The following is a 12130-nucleotide window of genomic DNA, read 5'->3' as shown; positions in this document are numbered from 1 at the left end:
ATTAATATATGTAATAAAAGTTTACTGAGCACCTACTATGTGCCCAGCATAGTGCTGAGATATGGAGATAAATAAGGCCCAGTCTGTTCCCTTAGGGAGGCTGCAGTCTGAGGTGGAGGCAGGTATGTAAACAGACTAATATAAAACCATGTGCTACCTGGTACCACAGAGGGAAGCAGAGGATGCTATGTAAGCACAGAAGAGACTATGCCCCAACCGTGCTGTGACTCCCAGCAGAAGACCACCACTCCCTCCTCTCACCAAAGGTGAGAAGGACATTCCAGGAAAGGAATGTCAAACCTGACAGCAAATGAAAAGTTAAGAAGATTCAGTAAAGAGGGAAACCTCTAGGTATTTAAGTCACTACAATCATAAAAAGAAATCATAGAATAAATTCGGGCAAAACTGAAGGGAACGTTTAATTCGAGGATTAATGCTATCCACTGACTCCTTTCATGTCACCTTATGAAATGGTACAGTGCACTCTGAGAGGCCACAGAGACAACCAGGGACATAGCCCAGCACTGGACTTGCCAGCCACATATCTAACGCACCACCCCAAAGCTACACATGGAAGGTCTTCCTCTCATGAGAGAAGGCAGGAAGGGTGGACCACCAGCAGACGCATTGAGATCCAGCCAGAGTAATAGAGACCAAAGCTATAAAGCTCACATACCCCATTATGCCCACATTGAAGAGGGTCTATGCGAAGCCAGCTCTATGAATGGGCCAGGGCCAACAGTGAGGAGCTATAAATAACCCAGCTGCAGGGCCAGATGTGACACAGGAACATCAGCAAGGGACCTGGCCACATTCAGGTTTCAGGTTTCAGCTCACAGAGGCCAAGCTGGGGGGAGGGGGGCGAATATCAATGAGCACAGCAATACTATTTCTCATATCCTAGAAACAAGTCCCCCCCTCCCTCCCCAGGAGGTAGGAAGATGGCTTTGCCCAGTATTGCAAGTAAGGCTCTAAAAACTTTTCAGAAAATAATTCCTAATAAAGGTACTCAGAGCCATAATATCGTATTAACACCTCCAAGCCAGCAGACCAGACACTTGTCTAATTAATAAAAATTATAAAGCAGAACAACTTATTGATGTTACAGGCATGGCACTTAGTACAACAACAAAACCCAAATCCATGCAGAACACTCCATCTTCTCTAGGAAGCCCTCTTTCCGCCAACCTGTACAATCACTTCCTTAGTGCAAAGAGGGGCTGGGGAATGGAGAGCATAGTGTAGAGCTCTGGGCAACTGGCTTGGGGGAGGAGGGGACTGTAGGGAAGACAAACCTCTGTCTCATGCACAAATCTTCTAAAGGGTAGTTCCAACTTGAGCTCTGGAGTTAGTGATCTGGGCTGGAATCCCAAATCTGTGGCAAATTGCTTAACCTCTTGAGCCTCAGTTCCTTCATCTACAAAATGGGGTTCATGGGGTGCCTACTTCAAAGCACCTACGTGAAGATTAAATATACATGAAGTGCTGGTGCAAAGTAAGTGCTCAATCAGTAACTGCTATTAGCAATTATTGTTATCATCATTACAAGGCACCTACTGATACATTCTGCTGTCTTGTTATAGTGCACTCGATTTGCCTTTCTCCACAGGAGAAATAATAGGGATAATTTGAAAATTGATTCAAAACTCTTTGCACCTGGGCCATGACTTTAGATCTACAGAATAAATACACTTTGCTGTAGGGACAGCAAATTCGATTTTACTACTGCATTAAAGCCAAATTCTCATCATATTTCTAGTAGTTAACAGTGGGGGGGCTGAAGTAAAACTGTTTTGAGATCCCAGGTCTGCATCTCACTGGCTGTGGGACTCTGGGCTTGTGGACCTCTCTGTGCTTCAATTTCCTCATCTGTAAAATGGGGATAGTATCTACCCCATAAGGATGTTGTGAAGATTAAACAAGGCAATGCATATTAAGCACTTAGAACTGTGCCTGGCACACAGAAAGCACTGAGTGAATGCCAGCTACTGTTCTTACTGTACATGGACTAGGTAAAGAGCTTAGCACAATGTCGGCCACATAGTTATAATAGTAGCTACTAGGATCATCAGTACTCTAAGTAAAATGAGTGAACAGAAGGAAGATCTGGGTGTTCTCTGAGAAGGGACTGAGTTAGGATAAACTCGCCTTTAGGATCTCAGGCCCCTCTCCCCTGAGTTTTACAGAGCTTAAGAAAGGAAAGTGACAGGTATGCTCCTGCATATTCCCGATTGCTAACATTTCTGTGATTGGTGCACCACCTCTAAGGGTGGTCTTGCTTCTCCACCCCGCGGAGCTTCGTGAAGGCTGAGGCTCCAACCCGCCCCACCGGAGGGCAGGCCAGCCAGGGTATTCCGGCCCCATGGAAGCAGAGGCGCTGAGGGGCAGGGGTGGGAGAGGCAGCTAGAAGTCCCGGACACTTCCGAAGCATAATGGCGGGGAGAGCGGGGTCCTAGCACTCAGAGGGGCCGCCTCCGCCCCTGCTGCACTCGGGTGGTTTCCCTCCCAGCTTCTGGCTCCCCTCCCAGCTTCTGGTTCTCCTCACCCCTTATCTCCCCGATCCCCCCGCACCCCGCAGGGGAAAACTTCCCGCTCGCGCCGCCACTTTTCCAACAGCTTCCAAAACCTCATCCCCGCGTATCTTGCCTTCCAATTTCCTCTTTCGTGGCCTCGAAGGGACCCGAGGGCTGCCAGGCAACCCAAACGAATCCTTGGGATCTCGGGGTGAGGGACGGAGATGGATGTCTGCTCCCGACGCGCCAACTCACTCCAAAGACCAGGTGGAGGGGGGCCCATGCCAGCGCCGCCCTCAAGTCACTTTGAGGGGCGGGTAAAGACCCTAGCGCTCGACTGCCGACCCCCTAACCCCACAGACCCCTGCCTCAATGGCCAGGTGTCCCCCAACCCGGCTGCTCAGAGCGCAGTACTTACTGTCGGGCCCCCCTCCCGGCCGGGGCTGGGCTGCTGCCCGGCCCGGGAACCCTCTCGTTGCCTCCCTCTCGTGCTGCCCCTGGCTGTGCCCAGCGCCGAAGGTAGCGGCAGCGGCGTCTGTAGGAAGAGAAAGATCACGCCTGCCTTAGAAACCCAGCCCCTGCTGTGACCAGAATCTTAAAGAAGGAGGCGACTGGCTCAGCCCTAGAGCCGTGGCTGAGGTGGCAAACTAGCAAGAGAGCTGTAAACACGGCGTCTGCTGCCTCTCACCCACCCGCAATCCGGCTGCCGCCCGGGACAGTCGGCGCCCCCAGGAGGACCCCTCCCCTCGCCACCGGGGACCAGCCCACTCGGGGGACCTGGGAAGGGATAGGCTGGGAGGACATAGATATGCAGACAATTCAGCTGCCACTTGCTTACTTACTAAGTGCCAGGCACTGTGCTTTACATCCATTTTCTCATTCCAGCATCCTCTCCATTGTACGGAAAATAAAATTGAGGCTCAGAGGAGCAAAGCAAAGAGCCCCCAGTACAAGCGCTAATAATATGTGGTGGGACTGATTTAAACCCCAAAGGATCTCAAATTCCGGGCTGCCTGCCTCAAAAGCTACCTTGTGCTATTGCAAAGCAGCATTTGAATACCTGTGTCCCTACCTGCACTTTCCCAATTTTTTTCTGACTGGATTGGGAACAAACGGCAACTCCAAGTCAGTTTGCCTGTGGAGATGGGGCCCTGGCAGGCAGGATCCTGACTGCAGTGCCTAGAGCCAGGGAGTGGCCATCCCTCTTTACCTCAGACAATTCATTAATCCCACATTTATTATGTATCTACTATGTGCCAGACGCTATGGGAGACAGAAAAAAGAAAAGGAAGAAGTCTCAGTCCAGGTGGCATTCCAGGAGACAGTCACTGAGTCTTCGAGGTCTGGGTTATGCTAGAAGTGTCAAGGGGGTGACGGTGCAGCAGTCCTAAAGGAGGAGGCAACCAGTGTTCTCAGACACCCCTTCCATGGCAGAACTTCTGGAGCCACTGTTAGGGGACATGGGGAGAGACAGGGCTTGCAGAGACAATGTGGAGAGAATCCTCGTCCCATGGGGCTGATTCTGACTCCTTCCTGCTACTGGAGTAAGGACCCACACCACCCATTCCTCTTTAAAGGATGAGTGGAAGGCAGCTTTGTTGGGACATTAAGCTCCGTGGCTTCTTTATGGGAGCTACCCCAATCTTCATGCCTTGGCGATGGCATCTGTGAAATGAGAAAGATATCTTATGCCTTCCTTCTGGTCAAAATGATGAAATAACACAACATTTCCTGCCCCTTCTTAGTTTGATAATTTTAAAAAGAGTACTTTTAGAACCCGTATTTCTTTCAGCTTTGCCCCAGCTTATCCATGCAGTCATTCATTTAGCAAATATTTATTTATGTATTCATTTATTTTGAGACAAGGTCTGTCTCTATTGTCCAGGCTAGAGTGTAGTGGTACGATCTCAGCTCACTGCAACCTCTGCCTCCTGGTCATTTAGCAAATATTTACTAGCATCTACTTTATGCTAGGCACTGTGCTAGAAGCAGGGCACCTTTGTAGTTCTGTGGAGGGGAGTCTGCATGGAGGTGGAAAAATTACAGGGCTGGAAGTTAAGAAACACATTTGAATCACTAGTTCTTTTGACTACATAGCTGTGTGACCCTGGATGAGTCATGTATCCTTTGGGGACTTCAGTTTTCTTGTTGGTCAAACAGGGATAATAACACCTTCTTATCCTACTTCACGGGAGTATTTGTGTGGTTCGATGGAGATAATAGATGTGAAGGAGCTTTGAAAAGTATAAAGCCACTAGACAAATGTCAGGGATTAGTCTGTCTCCAAGGTGGGAGGGGGCTGCTGGAAAGTAAAGCTTAAAAGAAATCCTGGCTGACTCTCCCAAACTGATTGCACTAAATTCCATCTTCCTTGAATCACTGAGCCTGCACCTGGGTGGGAGTCTCTGCTCTGTGAAATACCGTTCTCCCTCAGCAGTGCCCATGACACACGAGTTAGTGATGACTTGGCCTTAAGCCTCGGAGATTGTTTTGGGGACTTGAATGGAACCAGCAGGGCAGACTTGGCTCTGGTTTTCTAATTATTGGCAATGGCAATCTCCTCTTCTCACTTGAGCCCACCCAACTCAAGGACTGCAGGTGTCTGGGTAGAAACCACTTGAGGCCTCCAAAGACACCCATTTCAGAAAGCACAGGGCTCACGTCAGACAGCAGAAGTTGGCCATGGGGGTGGGTGCTTTATTTTGTTGGAAGCTGGGGGTTCTGTATTCTGCCCAGATGGCTGAGATCTACAACAGAACTAGTGGAGACTTTGGGAAGGTCTTTAGCTTGCTCTTATCACCCCCTATAAGCCACCCCAAGTATACCTACAATCTAAATTACAGTACTATGCTTGCTATGCAAACATAGCTTCAAGACGATTTCCCAAATTTCCAGAAGCACTCTTTTCTACTCTCTCCTACCCCAAGTAAATGCACACTGTAAGGAAATATAGGGTCTTGCTAGACAAAACCAGTTTCCAGACAAATCCACTAGCCTCCTCCCTTCCCCTCTCCTTCCCACTAGTTTGTAATCCTGAAGCCCCTTGGATATAAAAATGCTAGAACTGATGGCAGAGCAGAAAAGGAACCTGGGAACCACAGGCAAGCCTGGAGTTGCACTGCACAGCTCTGGAGCTGAACCAGAATGGAAGTCAGAGGGAGCAACAGAAAGCACCCGGCCTTAAGCCAAGGCACCTGCAGCCAGCAAGTCCCTGGGGGAAGTGCAGAACAGACAGACTCCACACCCAGCCTCCCTTGGCAGTCTCAGAGCCTGCTCCTCTTGCGGCTGAAGCTCCTTTCAATGTCTTCATAGATTCCCTTGTCATATCCATCTCATCCAGGCTGCTCCTCTTAATAAAGTGCCACCGTGGCCACTCCAGACAGGCTGATGTTATCCTTCACTCTCCTGCCCTTCTTCCCAGCATGGGTCACACAGCAGTGATTCAGGCCTCCCAGGTCACCGTGCGGTCTCCTGGGGAAATGTTTTCTGAGTGCTCAAGCTAGGGTTTGATGGGAGCTTTGGATGTGGGCGTATCAAATACTCCTTCCTTGCCCATCAGGGTGGCCTGAACCCTGGATTCACTCTTGCCCTGAGTTCCCATGCCTACCCCAGCTTGCAACTTCTTCACTGGACCAGCTGCCACTGCTCTCTCCAACTGTATAACCTGTGTCTAATTTACGAAGCCTTTCTCCCAGTGGTTGTCAGGGGACCTGTGCCCCCATGAAAGACCAGAAAGCTTCAAGATCCAAATGAATGAATCACTGATGGTGAAATTTCAGGCACAATGACAGGCAATTGAGGAGACATATTTGATCACATCATGTTTATCTATGTGTAAGGCTGGCCCTGAGGATATTCTGGTATTTTCCCTCAAATATAATGAAGACTTGGGATAGATAATAGCAAAAAAGGCGATAGAAAATACACCAGGCTGGGAACAGGGACATCTTGCTGCTCATCCCAGCTCTTACACTAATTAGAGGTATGACCCCACACCTTCCCTTCCTAGGCCTCAGTTTCCCCCATATATCAAGAGATCACTGACTTAGCTAATTTCCAGGGTTCCTTGTTGTTTTAATAAGCTCAGATTCTAAGCTGTCTGGCATGGAAAGAGAGTGATGTTCCTCCAAGAGTGGGCCCTGATTCCAGGACTCTGGCCATGGCACTGTGTAGGCATGGGGGTTAAACAGAGAGGAAGGGCTGGCACTATGGACATGGGCTTGGTGCTCCTGTTCAACAGTGCAGCCAGTGTCTGACCCACCCTTTGCTATGAGAGCAAAAGGAGAATTCGTTCATTGCCTCCACTCCTTCTTGTACCCCTCAGGCTCCCAGTGGTAGCTATGTGCCTGTGAAACCCCCCCATTCCCCCCATGACTAATTATATCTGCCCTAGGATGAGGGCTGACATTCCCTCCATCAGCACCTATACCACCATCCCACTTGTTCAAATCTTACATTCCTTACTTAGTGATGGGTAAACAACTGCTGCTTCAAACCCCTCTGAGTGTCCCTAATTGTCCTGGCACACCCCCAACACTGCTTCAGATCCAGCAACTTAGGGGTTAATGCCTGGCCCCATAGGGGCCTTCCAGAACACTGCTTTGTCAGTGCACCTGCCATATAGGCAATACAAGATTTTAAATATCACCCTAGTCCAGGATTCCATTCTAGTTCAATGCCCCTCTCCATTCCCAGGCCATTTCTCTATGAAGATTTGTCAAGGGCTTTTTTTTGGTGGGGATCCTTTCGTTGTTGTTGTCGTTGTTTTGGTTTTTTTCAAGGGCTTTTTTGAATTGGTGCCCGACTTCCTGCCAGAGTCAGGTGGACCCTGGTTGTTTCACAGAATGAAGACAAAGAAGGCAGCAGGGGTGGAGGATCGGGAGGGGACTGGCTCCGTAGTTAGTGCAACTGCCCTGGTGACCCTCAGCCCTGTGTCCTGGATCCAGTTGCCAGGGGATGAGGCCAAATATGTTGAAGTTGCAGGGATATTCCTTCTTGCTATTATCCCTGCAACCACTGGTTTCCTCATCCAAGGGCTGTCAGGTGTTCCTGACTGACCCCCAGGCCCACCTGGGGTACTTGCTGTTATTCTTTTTCCCTCCTTCATAGCTAACCTCTTCCTTTCTGCTCGTAGCCGGAGCAAGCCTCCCTAGCACTGAAAACCCCCCTCACTTGGCCCCTCTCTTTCCTCCCTCTGCTATTCCACATCCTTCTCCCTGCCAAGGCCTAGCTGCTCCAATGGGTGCTTTGCCCCTGTGGTGCGAATGTTCTGTTCTCGCTGGGCCCGGTATTAATTTGCTCTCATTTGTGAGCTGCTTTGTTAACGTGCGTGGCCTTTTCTCAATGTGTAGTGCTGCTCCCTGCTACCTCTGTTGCCTCCCCACCCACACCCTCCTTAACCTTGTAATAATGTGCCCTCCCCTGTGGAGATGGGGGCTGGGCTTTTGAAAGCACTTTTTATATGTGATGTAGTAAGTTCACCACATCCTCAAAATCACCAGAGGATATGAGGCCGGAGTGATTCCTGATCCCTGTGGAATGAGTGAGGAAACTGAGGCTTGGAGAGGTGAGAAGGCTTTTTTGCATGGATAGCTACTGTGTGATGTCCAAGCTGGCCTAGAAGCACAGCTCATTCCCATGGCACCCCACATGCTTATGTCATTCATCTTCTGCAATGCCCCTTTGAGGCCCCAACTGAGTCCCCAGAAAAGTGTACATATGCACACACACACATATATATTTTGCTTACTATTGTGTAAGCAGTCATAAAACCTCTGAGGGTCAGGCCCCTGTGTCAGTATTTTTTACAAGCTGTTCAGGTGATTCTAAGGTGCAGCCAGGGGTGAGCACCACTGCCTGAAAAGAAGATATAAAAATAGGAGACAAGAGAATTGGCTTTAGTGGCCAAGAGCTTTCTTTAAAAACCTTTGGCCTCCCCAATAGGAACTGAAGGTAGAGTGAATGTGAACTATGGCCCTAGCTTCCATGCCTCAGTTTCTTCCATTCTGCAGGCCTTTGCAATCCTTCCCCCATGCTGTGGACTAGCTTAATAAATTAGACATCACTGAGGTTGCTGTGGGAAGGGGTATAAAGAAAGAAACACATCTCTCTCCCCATATGCACATGCTTGCCAATTGCTGTGTAAGTGTATCTTTAATATTTTCTGCCTGCAAGGGTGGAGCTAAATTGCCCTGATTGAGGAAGCCATGGGGTCTAACTAGAGGTGAAGGATAGATACTTTGCTGTCAATCAACTAGAAAGAGGTGCTCCTCAGGTAACAGATAAACTTTTAGGAATAATAATCATCCTAATAGCTATCATGTATTAATCACTTACTATGTGACAGGCATTTCAGTTATAGTACCTCATTTAATCCTCATAATTAGTCTCTGAAGTAGGCATTGCTTTTTTTTTTTTGACAGAGTCTTACTCTGTCGCCCAGGCTGGAGTGCAATGGCACAGTCTTGGCTCACTGCAACCTTTGCCTCCCAGGTTCAAGCGATTCTTTCAAGCAATTCTCCTGCCTCAGCCTCCTGAGTAGCTGATATTACAGGTGCCCACCACCACACCCAGCTAATTTTTGTATTTTTTAGTAGAGATGGGATTTCACCATGTTGGCCAGCCTGCTTGAACTCCTGACCTCAGGTGAGTCACCCACCTTGGCCTCCCAAAGTGCTGGGATTACAGGCATAAGCCACAGCACCCAGCCTGAAGTAGGCACTACTATTATATCTATTTTACATATTAGGAAACTTAGGCTCAAGAGGTTAAGTTACTTGCCCAAAGGCCTCCCAGCTAGGAAGCAAGGGTGTTTTGTTTGACCTACATAGTGTTTTCAAAGCACTTTAATTCATTGTTAACACTTTAAAATCCTCAGATTTTATATAAGAATCTGGATTTTTGTCTTCTCTTGAAAAATCCTATCTGGCAACCCTGGACCTGAAGGGCCCACCCAACAATAATTAGCTGACCCTAAGTAGCAGTACCCCTTATGGATAAGGGATGGGATCTCCAGGTCACCCCAGTCCTCACCACTCTTTCCATACCCTCATCATGGGGCCAAGTGTCAGCTAGCATTTAATATTGTATTTGTACTGTTGTGTTGCCGTTTTTATTAAAAGAATAATAAAGAGGAAAATGGGACATTTCTTCGGCATACATTTGATCTTCCCCTAGTGAGTACATAATCCGTCCCCTCCATTCCCTTCCACCGCCTCTTTAACATGGTGAGAGGAAAAGCTGGGCACCCCACTCTTGGCCTGCTCCTCCCAGAGTATTGGTGCTTTGGAGGGCAGTTATAGGTGGCTGAGGTTATAGACAGTCTCTGGCTTGTGGAGGCAGGCCCAGAGTTGGGAGGGAGGAATAGGTTCCCAGAGGACCTCAGCAGCAGAAGATAACTGAACTATACTTTCTAAGACCAATTGTCTAGTCTGGCTTCCTTACTAAAACAGGCATAGTAACAATAACAGCACTGTGTCTACTTTATGGTTATTATGAGGGTTAAATGAGTATATGTACACATACATGTATATTTAGAATCATGCCTGGCTCAGAGGAAGTGCTTAACAAATGTTAGCTATTTTTATTATTATTAAATGCCATGTTGATTTCCCTTTTGTCATCCCTTAGCCTTTAACATATGGTTTTGTTTGAAAGTTTCAGCCGGATCTAAATGATACTGTGGATTATTAATGGACTCCCATGATGAGTCACTATTATGGGCAAACAGGAATATTATGGATGCTTTTTCCCACTGAAACAGACTCCTTCTAGAGCCAATCATGGAGGTTCTGGGTGACATTTTATTAAGAGGATGGCATTTCGTACTCTAGAGAGAAGGTAGTCTTGCCTTTCTCATGGGGACCATACCAGGCTTTCATACTTTCATACTTTCACACTTGCTGTTTCTTTACCCAGAATGCCCTCTGCCACCTTGTTTACCTGGCAACCTCCTACTTATCCTTCTGGACTTAGCTCAAGAGTCACCTTATCTGGGAAACCCTATCTGAACCTCATCTGCCTCCTTAGGCAGAGTTAATTTTAAAGGCTACCTTCCACTAGAATGTGAGTTTGTTGAGGGCAGGGTGGGACATATGTCTTTTTTTTTTTTTTGTGGGACATATGTCTTGTTCACTGTATCCCTGGCACAGGAATAGGTACTCAGTAAGTGCTCTTTGAATGAACCAGAGTGGGGAGGGATGTGTGAGGAAGAAAAGGGTTCAAGATGACACCCCAGCAGCCACATTTTGGTTGGGGGCTCTCTGGCTCCCAGCAAACCTCCTAATTCTGCTTCTGTCTGGCACCCCAAGTTCTTCAAACTAACGTCATAGATTCTCTGCACTCCTCCTGCACCTATTCTAAGTCTCTCCTGTAGAACAGGTGGACGTGACCATTTGCAGAGCCTTTTCCCACTTTGAGCATGCCCCTTCTCCTTTGGACAGCCTCTCACTGTGATGGATCCATGCGCTCCTCATTCCCCAGGCTTTGCAGGGTGTCCCCAAAGCATTGAGAATTTCCTGGGGATCCTCCTGAGCATCAAAATGATGTTTTATGTCCCCATTCCCTTGAGCCCTACTCTCTCACTAGGTCTTCCTTCCCAACATATCTGGATCTCCAATACCTCTATCTGAAGGGGATTTCCAGCATTGGGATGCTAGTTGGGGAGCTATTTCTGGGTGAGTGAGGTTCCAGTCCTCCTTCAGTCGCACCCCACAGTCTGCCCCCTAAATTAGGAGAAGATTTTCTTCAAGTCATTGTAAGTACCAGTTTTGCGTGGAAGACTAGGCTAAAACAGCTGGGTGAGATTTGTATCAGCAATCCTGCCACCTCTGTTAACAACAACACAGGGTAGCCATGGAAGCCCCTCAGCCCTGCTTAGCAGTCTTTCTCCTTCCACTGCTACCTAATGTGGTCCTGGTCACCATCTCCTATGTCATAGCACCTTTCCTGTCATGTTTCCTTTAGGCGATCTGAGTTCCTTTGCCAGGAGCAGCCTGCCTGCGTGCAAAAACAACTTGAGAGCCATTAACAGGAAAGTGCATCTTTTTGAAAAGCCGGATGATTCTAAGGCATTAGTGGACACCTTTGCAATCCTGTTTCAGAAAGAGCTAATGTCTCTTAAACTGGCTGGCACTGAGCCAAGAAGTGTTCTGATAGCAGCCTCCAACTATGAGAATGTGACCAAGGACCCAGGGTATGCTAGAGGAGCCAGGTAAGATCGGGGAGCAGTGAGAAAACCCAGGACATGAGTTCCCATAGAGTGCCAATCCCAATGCCACATGCACGTGCATGCACACACACACACATCCAGAAACACAGGCAGGGCCACACGTTGGCACGAAAACACCACCCACGCTCTTGCTACAAGACCCACATGTGATTTGCCAACAAACTGCAAATTAACCTCCTAGTGAACAGATTAATGGTATTCATGGTAATTTACACTCCAAGTTTCATAGCAACAGACGGAGCATTCTGGTTGTGGAAGAATTCAAGGATTTTTAAGTTCTTGGAGACATTGTAGTAATTAACCTGATAAGCCTATGCAAACTAGCCCTAATTTGACACTGTCATTTTTGAATCCAATATCCAGGATATTTGCCCAGAAGGTTGCCCAT

The 12130-nt window shown here is 48.0% G+C and overlaps 1 protein-coding gene across 2 annotated transcripts in view; it reads right to left on the bottom strand.

The window, feature by feature from the left end:
- FRMPD3 (FERM and PDZ domain containing 3) overlaps positions 1–12130 on the bottom strand; it is a 160276-nt gene that overhangs the window by 100276 nt on the left and 47870 nt on the right. Inside the window, exon 1 of one of the 2 annotated variants that reach the window (XM_063660145.1) lies at positions 2932–3024. The exons of the other annotated variant lie outside the window; for it this stretch is intronic. The gene's annotated coding sequence lies outside the window, so the exon portion shown is untranslated. Of the gene's footprint in view, positions 1–2931; positions 3025–12130 lie in introns of those variants that run through there. 2 annotated transcript variants of the gene reach the window in all.

The sequence above is a fragment of the Pongo pygmaeus genome, chromosome X, assembly GCF_028885625.2.
Source record: "Pongo pygmaeus isolate AG05252 chromosome X, NHGRI_mPonPyg2-v2.0_pri, whole genome shotgun sequence".
Classification (NCBI taxonomy): domain Eukaryota; kingdom Metazoa; phylum Chordata; class Mammalia; order Primates; family Hominidae; genus Pongo; species Pongo pygmaeus.
Note: the sequence above shows the minus strand (reverse complement) of the source record. Positions and strands in the feature narration are given on the sequence as shown.